The following is a 16,662-nucleotide window of genomic DNA, read 5'->3' on the forward strand; positions in this document are numbered from 1 at the left end:
TCCTCAAATGTCCATGATTCATAGGATTCCTTGTAAGGAATCCTAACGGTTGAATAGACACTAGTCCTATTGATTTTGACTATCACTTCCGTTGAAATTTTCTTGACACACCTTGTGCTAGGATCATAGTGGTTTGCACATTCAATGACTAGCTTTGGGTATGTAATCACTACAAGAAATGCAATGGCTTTAAGCAATACACTATTAACCAATCTCTAATATATAGGACCTGACTGGGTATTTCTAACTCTTTCAATGACATCGCTCAAACTTTTGTTAACCAAAAATGTGTCACAGATTTTAGGTAAAGAGCTAAGGAGACATGGCTTTTCCAATTTGGACATTTTGGGGTGAAATAATGTCATGGCTTGCTATGGATGACAAGGTCTAAAAGATGCAAATGGGAACCTTTCAAAACAAAAGCAAGCACAATAAAAAATTATAGAGGGTAATGGCAATGCACTTATAGTTTGACAAAGCTTATCTTGTGACACGTTCTCCCTACAAGATGACACCGAGATTTCTTTTTACAAATGGTGGAATGAGCAGTGAAATGGCTAAGTAATGCATTTAAGGGATAACTTATGAAGAAAATCATAGTACAGATATGGAAAGTAAATATAATAATTACTATTCGTGTGCCATACATCAAAAAAGACACTCTAAGTGATTTGTTATTAATGCCCATCAAATCCACATGCCTATTAATGCTGCATGTCATCATGAAATGACAAATTTTCCTTTTCTCCAAATCTTTTTGTATCAAGAAACGTGCCTCCTTAACATTATTATTTATTATTTTGTATGCCTCAAAAAATGTCATCATTGGGACCGATTTCGCCTTTTTATTTCAAAGATTGAATACCTGCATGAAAACATAATGTTAGTATACAAAAGTGATATCAAAGTTAAAGTTGAAGTTTGAGATGATCAAGCTTCAACTTTGACTTCAATTTCATGAAGATTGACTTAGGGTAGAGAATGTGGACTTTTGATATGTGAAAGATGATAGGGAATGTGAACTTGAACTTGAAGTTAATTGAAACTTCAAGTTCAACTTCATGATCAAGAAATGACTCACACATGAAACACCTTAGGACACGAGAAAAATATGAGTGTGGTAACAAGTGAAACAAATTTAAGGTCTGAGAATGTAAATCTAAGATCAAATCTTACTAGGGTAACATTTGAGCTTAAAAGTACAAACTTGAAATATGATGAACTTGAGAAATATAATTACATAGTGAAAGGAGAACTAGTGCAGACCAAGCAACACCTTAAGAAGTTGTATACAAGTACAAAGAGGCTTGATGAACATATTTTGACACAAAATCCTAGAGGAGACATGACAAGAATTGGCTACATTGAAAGATTCATCTAAAGGATCTAAAAAAATAGAGGAACAATAACTTGTACAACAAACTATTCAATAAAAAAATCAGATCAATCAAATACCTAATTAATTCAAGCAACCCAAAGATCGAAGGAAATAATTTAATGGGAAATGTTTTGTGTGCAAAAGATTTGGACACGTGAAGAAAGATTGCAGTGGTAACTCTAAACCCTTTTTTGGTTATTGTTATAATTGCTTAATTTATGACATAGATACAACGAATATGGGAAACCTAATAAAAAATCTTATGTAAGAATGAATGTAATGACTAACATGGAAGCTAGTAGGCCTTTGAAATGAATAACATCATAATTAATGGAGTTATGTGTTATAAATGCAACAATTTTGGAGCTATTACAAGAGACTATAGACTATAGATTAATCAATTTGGACCAAGATATGGAAACATGGTTATGGTATGTCATATTTGCAATAACCTAGGATACATAACAAGGTTTTTTAGTTTTAATGGTTTCAATGGAAACATGGAAAAAATAAAAATGAGAACACCTAATCAAAGAGGAAACATGAAAAATGATAGAAGGAATCAAAATATGAATACGAAGAAAGTAGAAAGAATTTTGAAGACATTTGTAAAGGAAGGAACTTCAACAAACACAAAAGTATGGGTAGAGAAGTCAAAATAATCATCAGAGAATAGATTGGGAATAATACCAAGTATTGAACCCTCAACATCTACATGAATTATCATTGTTTAAGCCTAAACAATGCATAATAACATCAAATATTTATCAAACCCCTAAAAATGGAATTACATTCAATGAAGATAAAGGATACATGAAATGATTATCATATTACTATATCCAAGTTCACAGGCTCTAAAGTGCATGTATGTGAGGTTGTGAAAGAATTAAGGAGTTCTAGTATTATAATAAACATTTTGGTTGTACACTTGAACACATTTATTACAAATCCAAATTTTCAAGTATTTAAGGATCAAAATGTAAGTTTTTTGTCACCATTTTAACTTTGAGCAAGTGTAGATAGCTAGCAGAGAGATACTAAGGAGAATTTAAGAGATTTGAAGCTTTGTCCATGGATGCCCTAAACATGATAAAAAAGGTATTTATTTACTCCATGAGGTTACATTTACACTTTAATTTAAGTTAATTGAAGGTATTTAAGACTTGGCAACCCTTACAATATATGTGATGTGAGAGAGAGACCACAATATAATTTTAAAAAGCTCTTATTCATATCTATGGAAGATGATCTTATAGGAACATTCTCTTATACATTGGAAGGTGTGCTACATGTTGAGGACAATAAGAGCATATATTCACTATAAGTTTGAAACAATTGGAGATAGTGATATATTCATGGACGTCGACAAAGTTTATAACAATGATAAAACTTTCAAGGAAGGGTTTAAACACTTACAAGAAATTAACATCATGCAATACATGTTTTATGGGGAATTTGAACAACTTGGATGGACAAGGATAATCCAAAACAAAATTCATGATAGCATGTTATGGATGGGTGATCAGCCTATTATGATCATTGATGACCTTATCCACAAAATTATTTGACTTAGTAATGAAGTAATTGTGCCCATAGGAAGAATACATGAGCAATTTGGAATAAAAGAGGAATGAAACTAGATATTATTAGACAAATTGATTTGAGGCTAATTAGTAAGATTATGGGATACAATATGAACTATAGTTTTAGGCCAAATTCATTGTCAATAGGATTCACACATGCAACATATAAGATGACAATTAACAAGGGACCGGTCAATGTATGTGAGATACTAAAGCAATAAATACTTGAAAATATTAGGAGGATAGAACAAGAAAAATACACATCCTTTAGATTTGAATCTTTAATTATCTATATATTCTTCCAATTACTTAACAAGTTTCCTAACATGCCAAACTATGAGTGGACCAGTGGAAGGTTTACAATGGATTTGATCATTAATTATTAAAGAAGTATGTTAGAATATTTAGAATAACTAAGAGGGGGGGGAGGGGTGTGAATCAGTCATCCTTAGGTCCAGATGTATAAAATTAACTTATAACAACTCTAGAAAATGTAATTTAACTCATGAATAAAACTATTCACTACCATTCAACTTATTCATTCCATCTTACTCTTTGTTTCGTAAATGTTGACTAGTAGAATAATATCATAGTTAATAATAAACTTAAAACTTAAAAAATAAGTAGCATAAACATATTAAAAACATCCACACAAATATTTGACACTGATATTTAATACGGAAATCCATTTTGTGAAAAACTACCAAGTAACATGCTACCACTTTTCACTATTATGAAGTGAGCTCTATTAGGAGCCAACCCTATTAAAGGTTACAAAACACACTATTAGGTGTGACCCTATTAAAATATTTAATCACCATGGTAGGAGTAGCCTTGTTAGAGGACTTTAGGAACATTCCCTTAGAATGTCACCTTGTTAAAGGATTTACAAATGACAATTAGGTTAACCTTAATCAAAAGATTTACTACTTCCACAATGATTAGAAAGTAATAGCTAGGTTTTACCTAATAACACACAACTCACTTTACAAATTCATATCTCCATTTAGCTCAATACTAGTTCATTGATTAGACGTCATCTCCCTCAATAAATTAAATATGCTTGGAAACTCTTCAAGCAACATCCCACTTTGCAACTTTCCCTTTGTAAGTTTGTTCTCCACTTGTCTTTACAAATTCTAGTCTAATAACCCTAAAAAACATCTCATATGCATCCTTAAATAGGTAGCATTGGTATTTTTCCACTTCAACATAATTGTAGATCTTAGGGTTACAATTAGATTCAACATTTTTGAATGGATCTAGCCATCTTCTATTATTTTTCTTCCTTCTTGAAAGTTCTATAAACATCTCTTCAAATATTAGCATTTGATCACTCAACTAATCCTTTTGATGCATTAAATTATCTAGCTCATTGATCCTTATCATTGACACATTTTTATTATTTTGAGAATTCAATTATGTTAGCTACAAATCTCGATTCTTCTTCAAATAGTTAGTTTGCTAACACTCGACCATAACTACATCTTGTTGCTTGGTAATCACTGGATCACTTGGTCATCACTAAACTATCTTTCTTGGTTTACACTATGTAACTTGGTTGTTAGTGTCACTCAACATTCTTTTTCATTTGGCTGATATTGATACATGGCCAACACTGCTCTACTTAGCAATTCTTAGGTTCCTTAATCTTATGCTTTAGATACTTGGTTTCTTCACAACTCTTTTCCTTCTCAACTAATCTTTCTTCCTTGCTAATTGTAATGAATAAACAACACATTATCTTGTCAAATACTAACTGATCAAATGCCCATTTTAATTCCATTTCATTATCACATCTCAAGTCAAAATTTCACAAGGTCATCTCATGATCTCTTCTTTTTTAATCCTCTTCATCAATCAAATGATATGAAACTCTATACTATTAGTAAATATCTGACTAGTAGGTTTGACATCAATGACAACATAACAATTTTTCCACAATTGTAGCTCCAACAATCTCCCTCTTTGGCATTTGATGGAAACATCTTCAAAATTAAAATCTTCCAAGTTACCATACAATCCAAAAAGTAACCAACACCTCACGTGTTTCACTACTCAACTCCCTCTATATTTGTGTTCTCTCTTTCTTAGTTTCATTGTGATTCTCATCCAATGCAATCTTAGTATGCTCCCTCTACCAGTTTAACACATACTCTTTTTCTCATAGATTTCTCTCACCAACTAGCCATGGTAACTACCATATATTTCCACTAACTTGATCTCTCTCTCTCTCTCTCTCTCTCTCTCTCTCTCTCTCTCTCTCTCTCTCTCTCTCTCTCTCTCTCTTTATGTTTTAACTCATATGGTAATTTTGATCAAACTATCCCACTTTGACAACAATGCCAGAGACATTTCATTCACCATATCAAGTTCAGTCTTATGTATATTTGTTTCCATGCAAATGCCATTTATTTATAATCTATAAGATTACTTCCTTTGTCACCAGCTAACAACTTTTGTTTCATCTCTTTTTACTACTTCACATCACTTCATATCTTTGGTTAGATCCTAAAGTGTGATCTCCTGCATCAATATGTATGATATTCTAATAACAACATTTGATGTAATGCTACATCTCTTTTAGATAGGGGAATGACCCCTAACTTGCCTCTTAAGTACTCATGTGCTTCTTTAGGGAGTTCCATAGTGAATATGTCAGCTATGTGCTCATTTGCGTCCACATATTCAAGCCTCACTTCTTTATCTTGCACTAACTCTCTCAAGTAATGATACCTGATCTCAACATTATTTGTCTTTTCATGTATCATAGGATAGTCTTTTTTTTTTTCACTTGCGTTGTCATAATAGATTATGATAGGTTTAGTAATCACTTCCTTCACCACTTTCAACAATTGTTTAATCTATACAATATTTGAACAATTCATTGCTGCAACAACATACTCAATTTCTGGTGTTGATTGTGAAATAGAGTTTTTCTTCTTGCTTGTCCAAGAAATCAACCTCTTTACTAGAAATAAAGTGCCTACACTAGTTATTTTTGTCTCATTGACATTTCTAGCCTAATCAATATCTATATACACTTTCAGCTCAAGCTTTTCATTCTTCTTATACCATAAGCCATGGTATTTAATCCCTTTCAGATATCCTATTATCCTTTTCACAACCATCATGTGATTCTCCTTAGGATTAGTAGAAATCTTGCAACTATTCCAACTACTAATGCAATGTCAAGTCTACTATGAACAACATATTATAATTTTCCAATCATTGATCTATACAATGTCTAAATTAGCTCTACAGAATCATCATTTTTTGAAAGCTTATGTAAAGTGACCATAGGTGTTCCAAATAGTCTTGAATCTTCCATACCAAATTTTTTTAGTATCTCCTTGATATACTTTGATTGTGTAATGTATATTTTTCCTTACTTTTGATAGACTTGTAAACCAACAAAGAATTTAATTTCTTGAAACATTGACTTCTCAAACTCTTTCTTTAATTCATTTACAAAAGTTTTACACAATGAATCTTGTCCTCCAAATATGATATCATAAACAAAAAATTCACTTTTCAAGTACACATGTCCATCATCAGTATTTCTTGTAAAACTAATATTTTCTAAATAATTATGTAACCTTTCATACCATGCTCTAGGAGCTTGCTTCAAACTATACAAAGCTTTGTGTAACTTACATACGAGGGTGGATCTGAGTTATGCTCAAGTATTTTTTCCACTCATGTCAAAGGGGGAGATTGTTATTCTCAGATTGGTTTTGATATATGAGTGACAAAATGGTTAATTCATTTTCTTTGTTCATGTCGAACAAGTAGTATATGTCAAGTGTAAGTTGTCAGATATATAGTATGTGCTAAGTAACTAGTAAGTGTTGAGTCACTCAAGTGCCAAGAAAATAGTAGATGCTGAGTTATTTAGATGTCAAGTGATCAATGGATGTTGAGTCATTCAAAGGTTGAGTTACAACACTGAATATATAGCGGATGTCAAGCATTAGACACTTCAAATGTCAAGTAAATAGTTTTGGACATAATTGTTTATAATGGCACAAACTTCTATGTAAGCCATATTTGAGATAACTTAAGGATTATTTTGTGATTCTAAGATGATAAGGACAAATCTATATTATAGATCCCTATGCAATAAATGCAACCAATCAATTGAAGGGATGTTTTAAGCAATGAAATTGGGTGAATCATAATCATTGATTCATACCTAACCATAAGTTACCTAAATATTCTTAAAGAGGATGAACCATAAAAGATGTAAGTGTGGAATACGAGAAGAGAAGAAGTTTTCATGCACAAATAGAGTATTCATGGTAGGTAAGGAGTCATGAATTGAGATACATTGCAGAATATCAGTTAGAAGAGGACAAATGAAAGGAATTAGAGGACATAAGTGATAAATATAATCTAAGAGGATCAAGTACACATCAGGAAAGAGGTGATATGTTATCTAGTAGTAGAGTCCTAATCACAGGATCGTTGTTGATACATTCTAGTAGATGAATCAGTTAAATCTCTTAATAGGTTGTTGTAAATCCTTTTACAGGGTGCTTACTTCATCGTAAGTTAAATTCCTTTAATTAGGCACACTTCTAATAGGGTTTTTTAATCCTTTAACAGGGTAAGATCTAACAATCTTGTAAGCCTCTAATAAGGCAAACCTTTCATAGGGTAGATCATAGCTTATGATCAAACGTTGTAGCCTTCATTGGATACACTTTATTACTGTAGTAATGGAGATTTGTGGGTGTCATCCCCACCTCAATTTTACCTTCTCATTGGAGGGTTTATGGGTAACCAAATATCTTGTGTCATACATATGTTGAATGTCATTTGTTTCATGCTATAGATGAATATGTTTACCTAGCTATTTCAGTTTACATCAAAATTGTGAGATGGATGTGTGGTGAATGGATTTATGGTTAAAGTTTTGAAGGACTAATTCAAAACTGCCCCCTCGACACCCCCCCCCCCATTCTTAGATTTTACTTTCCCTATTGTATTTCCAAAAAACCATCCCTGCATTACAATCATAGGCCACCCCAAAATAAGAACAAAATCCCCCTCACAACTTTCTATTGCCTCTTTATCATCTTTGTTTTTTGTGATCTTCATCACTTTTAATAATTTGTACTTGAAAGTTATTTCCTTTTTCCTCTTATTAGGTTTAATGTTTTATAAATATTAGAGTTTAAATAACCAAAGACTCCTAAGAAAAATGTATGCATGGACTCTTGGGTAGGTGGCACTTGCTAGTGATGATGTGATGTCATGATTTTATGACTATCATTGACAGTTTTGATAGTGCCTCACTTAGTCTTGTGTAACTTTTGATCCATAAATAATTTTAAAAAATCATTTGTAGAGGATTTAGAGAATTAGGTTTCCCAAAAATATATCCAAAAATCCACTTGATTCAATGTTAGATTAAAATGTATGACCCCTGCACTAAGACCCAATTTTTTCATTTTTAGAAAATTTGTTGTTGTTGTTGTTAAAATTGAACCATTTAAATAAAAACCTATTCATTTTGAACCTTTAAAAATTGAACCTATGAATCAAAGATTTTAGCCATGATGATTCTAAATTGCATTCATTGTTTGGGGTTCTTGAGTCACCTTTGGATTTTGAATTTGAAGTTGGATCTACACTTCTAAATTAATGAACCTTGAACTGTACCTTTAGGTCTTTGAACCTTTGAACTTGTTGGGTTCGTTAACCTCTTTGAACCATTTAGAACTTAAGTTCACTTAAATAAACCTATTGAACTAGTTTGAACTTTTTGAACCTGTTCGGACCATCCTAAACTAGTATATACTAGTCTAAACCAATCTTAACCCTTCGTACTAGTTGAACCGACTATACCCAGAATGAGCTAACTCAAAACTTGTTGAGTCATATTGATTTGCATTGATCTAGTTTGAAACATTTAAACTATTTTGAGCTCTATTCAAAGTGGTTCAATGAAGTGAAGTTGAAATCAATAGTATTAGATTTTCAACACCAATCTTGAATGGATCTTAGCTTGAGTGAATGTGAATGGATAAATCTTCAACAAGAGGGCTCCATATAGATTGAATTCTTCAATGGATAACAATGGATCTCCTTGATGAATTGGATGCTTGAATGCTTGAATGCTTGAATTCTTGAATACTTGAATCAAAACTTCATCATCCATGTGTGTAAACTTGATAGATCATGGATGTCAAAATGAGAGAAGAAGGCTTCCTTATATAGTGATCTAGGGCACAAACTTCTAGAGATGTTGACATTGGAGAATTAAATCCCAATTAACCTTAACCCCTAGAAATGGACCTAGATAATGAAATTTAAGAGTGTACCATTCTAAAACCTAAAACAACTAACCTAAAGCAGGAAAATGAAACTTTTTGAAGCCCAACATCCTGAAACCTCTAGAACTTGAAATTTGGACCTCAGGTCAAGATTGAGGTTGGCTCTGCCCTAGGTCAAGGTCAAGGTCATCTGTGATCTTGGTCAAGATTGAGGTCAACCTTGACCCTTCAGGTCATCATTGACCTAGAAAATCAAAGTCTTCAATTTTTCAAAAAAAATTGTCAGAAAGAGGTTGGAAATAGGGGGAGAAAAGCAGAACAGGGGGGAAACAACCAAATCCATGAAAAGACCTATTCAAGGCACTTGACATGACCCCATACCACTTACTCAGAGGGCTAAATACTCTTATCATGGAAGTGCTTCCATTTTAAGATGACTCAATTCCATCAGATATTTTATTGCTTACCTCGTCATTTCCTTAAAAAATGATATCATCCACAAATACCCCAATAATTAGTAAGCCATTTGAATTAAATCTTAGTACAAATAATTGTATGCATTACATTTCTTGAATCCCAAGTGTAGCAAGTATTTATCCAACCTTGCATACCAATCTCTGGGTAACTTTTTTAATCCATATAATACTCTCTTTAACTTAAATACCATGACTTCTTGTTCTATCAAAGGAAATTCATCAAGCTGCTCAATGTAAACCTCTTTTTCCAATTCTCCATTCAAGAAAGACAGCTTAACACATCCATTAGTCTTTCCTTATTTCTTGCAAATTCTCCTTGCTCATGCTTAATCAAACATTTATTCTTAGTGAATTGCAAATCATAACCCTTGTCAATAAATTTTCCACCACTTAACAATTTATGTTTCAACCCATAAATAAATAATACATCATCAGTGTTAGTCTCACCATCAAGTGACATATAACCTTTTTTTTTTTTAAGCAAGGTGCATTGTTACCAACTTTGACAACACCTCCTTTTTAGCTCTTTAATACCATAAAATTTTCACTACAACATTTGGGGTCAAATTTTGATGACAATTTGTGATGGTGGTGTAATTTGTGGTGATTTTCATGTGTTCTTTTTGTAGTTGTCCCCAATGTTGTTGCAATACTGATGTCTGCATTGTAATTGTGATGCCCACATGAGTATAAACAAAAAAAACATGACATAAATCATTCCCCTTTTTTTTTATTGTGTTGGAGAGCTATGTGTGAAAGAGGGTGGAGAGACCTGAACATTGTCGTGCCCTTGTCATTGGTTTATTTCATTGTTGTGATCTCAGCATTTCCTTGTTGTACCCTTGCTCTATGAATTCATTATTATGTATCTTTGCATTTCATTGTCGTGCCCTTGTGATCTTTTCATTTCATTTTCGTGCCCTTACTCTGTGATTTCATTGCCATGCTCTTACTCTAGGATTGTGTTGCCTTGTCATGCCCTTGTGATCTATATGCCCTTGCTCTGTGATTTCGTTGTCATGTCATGTTGGAAGCATGAATGTTGATGATACTTCTATGGGGGAGTATTGTAGAAACATGATTAAATTATTATCATGATGATATGTTACATTCATGACTGTGTTTGTCATTATTGTCAAAATAGTAGTTTTTTATGGTATCTGATAGAAGAACATGAGAAAGATCAAGTTGTTACAGACAAATCATTGAGTGCTTTCACTAGTTAGGTTAAAAGGAGATACTGCTATATGTCTAGTATATGTAGCTAACCTCGAAAGCATAAGATATTAGGTCTAGAAAAATTTATGCAAGTTTCAGTGAAGAATTTTCTGAGATAGAGTTTACAGAAGCTTGTTCTAGTAAACTTGTTATATCTCTTAGCAGATTTGTTAATTTGAGAAGCCAAAGTTAAAGATGTAAAGAAGACATTCTAGACATGATATAGAAAATCTCTCTTGTCATAATGTTACATGTATAGAAAGTTGTTTAAGTTACAAGGTGAAATATTAATGTTTTCGCTATGTGTAACGTGTTCTTAATGTGGTCCTATAATAATTAATTGAGAAGGTGTAACTACCGACTCAGGGAATTGTTTTATGGATTCAATATAATGGAAGAACATTTTCTTTTATCATGAATGGATAAAAGTGAATGATTGAAAGAAACACAAAGAGCGTAATGTGAACATAAGTAGAGCAGAATGAATGTGAAGAAAACTTTGTTGCCAATATTTTATTGCGGGATCTGAAGTTTCATACTTGGATCCAAGTTTTGTGACCTGGTCTACAAGTTCTAAAAATGATTGGTTTGGTTGAAAAGATAGAGGAAAGAAGTTAAAGTATAGTACATACAATTATTTTGCAAGGAATATTTGAGAGATCAGTTGGACAGTGAGTTCAGTGGTCTTGCCCTAGAATTTGTTTGGACAGTGGGTCCTTCTTTCTTCCACAACTCCTAACAGGTTTGGAATCTCCTAATAGAGATTCAAAGTCTCCTAATAGGGACTCATATGTACTAAATGTTTTAATAGACTCCTAAAAAGGTCCATCCTCTAACAAGGAATATTTATATTAGTACATCATCTTATGGGCATCATTCCCACCAAGGTTTTCCCTCTAATCAAGGGTTTCCCTAGTTACCATATCTTGTATAATTGTCTATGTGCATCTTGTTATGGTTGTTGTTTACTTTGGCTGAATGGTTAAGATTATTTAAGGTTGATAAATGTTTTAAATATTAGATAACTGATTCACACTCCCCCCCAGTTATCTTGGTGGACTATTGTTTCTAACATGTCATGTCCTTGCTCTATGATTTTTTTGTCATTTCCTAGCTCTATGATTTTCTTCAAGGGAGCTATGTAAATGTTGGTTTCTTTTCCTTCTAAATAGGTATGTCTTTGTATTTCCTTCTAAACATGTATATTTAGAGATCTTTTTAAATGTTCTTATTACATCTTAGCACAATAGAAAAATTCATCCAACTGTATACATATTCCAAAATCCAAATAATAAAACTCACTCAACCTGTACTAAGTGACTTACCTCAAGATCCTCCACAAAAATAATGCAAACCAGGAAAAATGGGTAGAGTTCACAAGAAATTTTACAAAAACATATCATAGCAGATATTTTTAGAAAGAAACTAGCCATAACCCAGTTAAATGGGTCTAGTTGCTGATAAGTTGGGTTGATTACAAATTCCTATAGAACTATCATCAGATTAGGTCAACACTCTCACTTGAGGACCTCTCATGTCAAGCACTTTTTGCACTATTTCAACACCATGTTCTTGCTTTTGAGCTAATAGTTCTTCAGGTGTATTTTCTTGTAAAACATAAATTTTGTTGAACAATTGTATACTCTTAGAAAGTGCATTATTGTTTTCATGTATGTATGTATATAATAATGAATAATAATAATATTTTCATGTATATCAAAATAATAACTCACATTAGCATTGGATCATATAGTAATTAAGTAATCAACCCAGCTAATCAACAACCAAACCAATTAAACTGATGTTTTCAATGCCATACTACCTACTACAACACTTTCTTGGATTCTATCTAGTGGCTCCCATAACATTCTCTATGTTGTCTAGTTGTTTTTGCCATGCAGTCTCTTTCTAAAGCCGCTCCTTCTCCTTCTCTTTCTAAAGTTTCTCCTTCCCCTTCTCTTTCTAAAGTCTCTTCTCCTCCTTCGCTCTTGTGCCTTCAATTTTTATTATCAAACTTCTGAATATCTTCCTCTACCTTATCTAAAATAAACTTCACAATGTGTTGTAACTCTGTTATAAGTATTTAATTATTGATAAATTTCATTTTAGCATTCAAGTTTTCAATATTGATGAACACCCTCACTTGCAGACCTCTCATGTCAAGCAATTTATGTATTGTTTCAACACCATGTTCTTGCTTCTGAGCTAATAGTTCTTTAGGTGCAATATCTTGTAAAACATTAATTTTGTTGAACAATTATAAACTTTAGAAAGTTTATTATTGTTTTGTATGTATGTATGTATGTATGTATGCATATATGTGTATGTATGTATATATGTATGTACGTATGTATATGTATGTATGCATATATACAAAGAGATCTTGTAAATTGTGGATTATGGATTATAAACAAAAAAAGAAAAGAAAAAATGACATTAATCATTCCCCATTTTTTTTAATTGATTGTGGAGAGCTACGCGTGAAAGAGGGTGGAGAGCTCTAAATGAGGGTGGAGAGCCCTAAATGTTGGTGGAGATCAGTGGAGATATAGGATTTTGTTGTCTTTCCCTTGTGATCACTACATTTTGTTGTCAAGTTTCACTCTTGTGATATTCATGCCCTTTCTCTGTGACTTTTTTCAAGGGGAGAAGAGCTACCTATGTAAATGATGCAATGGAGCATGGTGTAGTGATCCTTTGATGATCACTAGTCCCTTTGATCCTCTTTGTTGAAGGAATGCCCAATGAAAGTGTCTTTGATCCTATCCAAATGTGCTTAAGCACCAATCACAAGTGCTCGAATAGGATTTTATGTTATCACAACCAATTTCCTAAATAAAGAAATCTCAATCACAAGGAAGACCTTTTGAAATAAAACAATCTATCACAAATTGCTCAATAAACACAAAATTGAAAATTTTGACACAAGACCCCTAAACACATAATAAGACCAAGGGAGGCTCAAGGATGGACTTTTATTCTATTTATTTCTAACATAAGATTTATGGATGGTTGAAACCAAACTATGCAACATTGACTTTATGGTTGCTTCACAAAACCACCATATTAGGCTTGTAGCCCTTTTTCATGAAATTTTGACTTAAATTCAGAAACCTCCACACAAACATATGAAAAAATCACATATTACAATACCCTTTTCTGGTCTACTAAACATACCCAAACACTAGGACTGGAAGTTACAAACAAATTAGGTTTTTCCCAATTTCTTCCCTAGGTAATTAGCCTTATTAGGTCTTCAAATACAAAGGAGGTGTACTTTTCAAAGGCCCAAACTCCAAAAAAAAAATTGGAACATGAAGAGGAAAGCATAAAAATATTTTAAACCTACATTTGAGACCTAGTGTCACTTCTGGAGCAAGTTATGGGAGATGTTGATCAATGTTATGAGCATGCACATGGGTCCTGCATGCCTAGGGCATTAGATTTATATTTTCCACTTGCACATACAAGATTAAGACCAAATGAATATTAAATTAAATAATCCACACTTTTATTTCACAAGAGGCCATCAAATTCCCACGTTGAAATCCTAATATATGGCAAATTCTTATTGAAACCCTAGGTATGACAACTTTTAAGGACAAGTTTTACAAAAATCCCAATATCTTGAGTTAGGAGATTTAACAACACCTAAAACCAATTGAATTGGAAAGATAATTAATTCACCTATCTATAAATTTATTTTCCACACTTTGGTACATCTGTGCAAGTCTATACACATTGTTATAACATCAAAATTGTAGGAAATCTGAGTTATTTTTATTGATTTGAATGCAAAAGTACATCATGATACCTACCACTTACCTAAAAGGGATTATATAGGCATCTCCAATGGTTAAAATATATTTTCAAACCATTTTTGGCCATTGGGGATCAAATTAGAAGCTTTTGCAATTTTTGCTTACAATTTGCTTGACAACTTTTGAGCAATTTTTGCATTTTATGCAACTTTTGCAATTTGTGAACAAAACATGTTAAAACCTTAACTAAATGATCCAAATAGAATCAAAAAATTATAAAAACATGAAAAAATGAATAATACTAAGATTTTAAGTCATTTGACCACCTTTGACCATAGTTGACCAAGGGCTTATAATTATGCCAATCCTTGAACTAGGTCTTACAAATAGGTCCAAATGCTTGGATGCTAATTATAACCTATCAATTAGGTTCTTAGGAGCTTGAAGATTCCTCATTTTTTATGGTTGCTCTTATACCATACTCCCCTTGACTTTTTGAACTCAAGTTCCTACTTGAGGTTAACTACTCCACAAAAGTGCCATGTTGCTTGATTTGATCCTCTATCATCCAAGTTGCATCAATGTTAGGGACTCCTTTCCATTTCACTAGATGTTGCATGTATTGGTTATTCCTTGTTTATTTCAGCAACTTGGTATCCAATATTGCCTCCAACTAAAATTTTTTTATTTGAGGGAGGTTAGTGACTTAATCTTCATCCATTTCAGTTTGTTGACCCTATTCACTTGTTGAACTTGTCAAACCTTTATAAGGAGTGAGGTCTGCAAAATTGAAAATTGGAGAGATCTGAAAGGTAGGGATAGAGATATCTCATAGGGATTCTCACCCATTTTGTTTAGTATAGAGCATGGCCCAACCTTCTTCATGTGAATTTTTATATATCTACCCTTAAGTAGTCTCTCTTTCCTCATGAATGCCCATACCTTGTCTCCAATTTTGAAATGGACTTCACTTCTTCTCTTGGTCTATTCTTTGTACTTCATGGTATATTTTTGCAATGCTTCCTTCAATTCATGCTTCACCTTGGTGATGAGCTCTAAAATTTCCTCTCCTTATGCACTAATCTTAAAATTTGATGGTAACTCTACCAAATCCAAAGGACCTTTGGGATGAAGGCCATAGAATACTTGGAAAGAAGTTTTTCCAATAGACCTATTCATGGAGTCATTGAAGGAAAATTCCACTTGGGGTAAGAGAGAATCCCAACTTTGAGCATGCTACTTGGTTAGGCATCTTAAGAGGTTACCTAATCATCTATTCACCACCTCAGTCAACTCATTAGTCTATGGGTGATAGGAAGGGCTATAGGTCAAATTAGTTCCCAACTTTCTAAAAAGAGTCCTCCAAAAATGCCCTTGAAAATTTACATCCTTGTCTGATACAATAGTTTGTGGTAGGCCATGGATTCTGAATACTTCTTTAAAGAAGATATGTGCAATGGGGGATGCATCATTAGTGCTTTTGTAGGGTACAAAGTGGACCATCTTGCTGAATCTATCCACTATGATAAAAACATTATGAAATCCTTGTTTTATTCTAGGCAGACCCATTACAAAATCCATTGAAATGGATTCCCAAGGCCTTGTGGGAATTGGTAAATGTTGATACAATCCCTGATTTGTAGATACTCATTTGTCTTGTTGGAAAATGGTACAAGTTTCAATGAAATTTTTAACATCATTTCCCATCTTTGGCCAAAAATAACTCCTCTTTATCATGTCTGTTGTTTTGTCTATTCCAAAGTGACCACCTAAGCCGCCACAATGCTTCTCCCTTATAATGTTTGTCCTCATGGAACACTTAGGGATGCATAGTTGAGCCCCCTTGAATAAGAATCCATTCTAAATAAAATATTCAAAAAAAGTCAGTATGGTACTTGCCTATCATTTTAGTGCAAACTTCAAAAGCTTCTCCAAAATCTAGATCACCGGCATAAAAATGCTTTA

The sequence above is a fragment of the Cupressus sempervirens genome, chromosome 1 (genome assembly GCF_028749045.1).
Source record: "Cupressus sempervirens isolate cs-2001-9-10 chromosome 1, ASM2874904v1, whole genome shotgun sequence".
In the NCBI taxonomy this organism is placed as follows: Eukaryota; Viridiplantae; Streptophyta; class Pinopsida; order Cupressales; family Cupressaceae; genus Cupressus; species Cupressus sempervirens.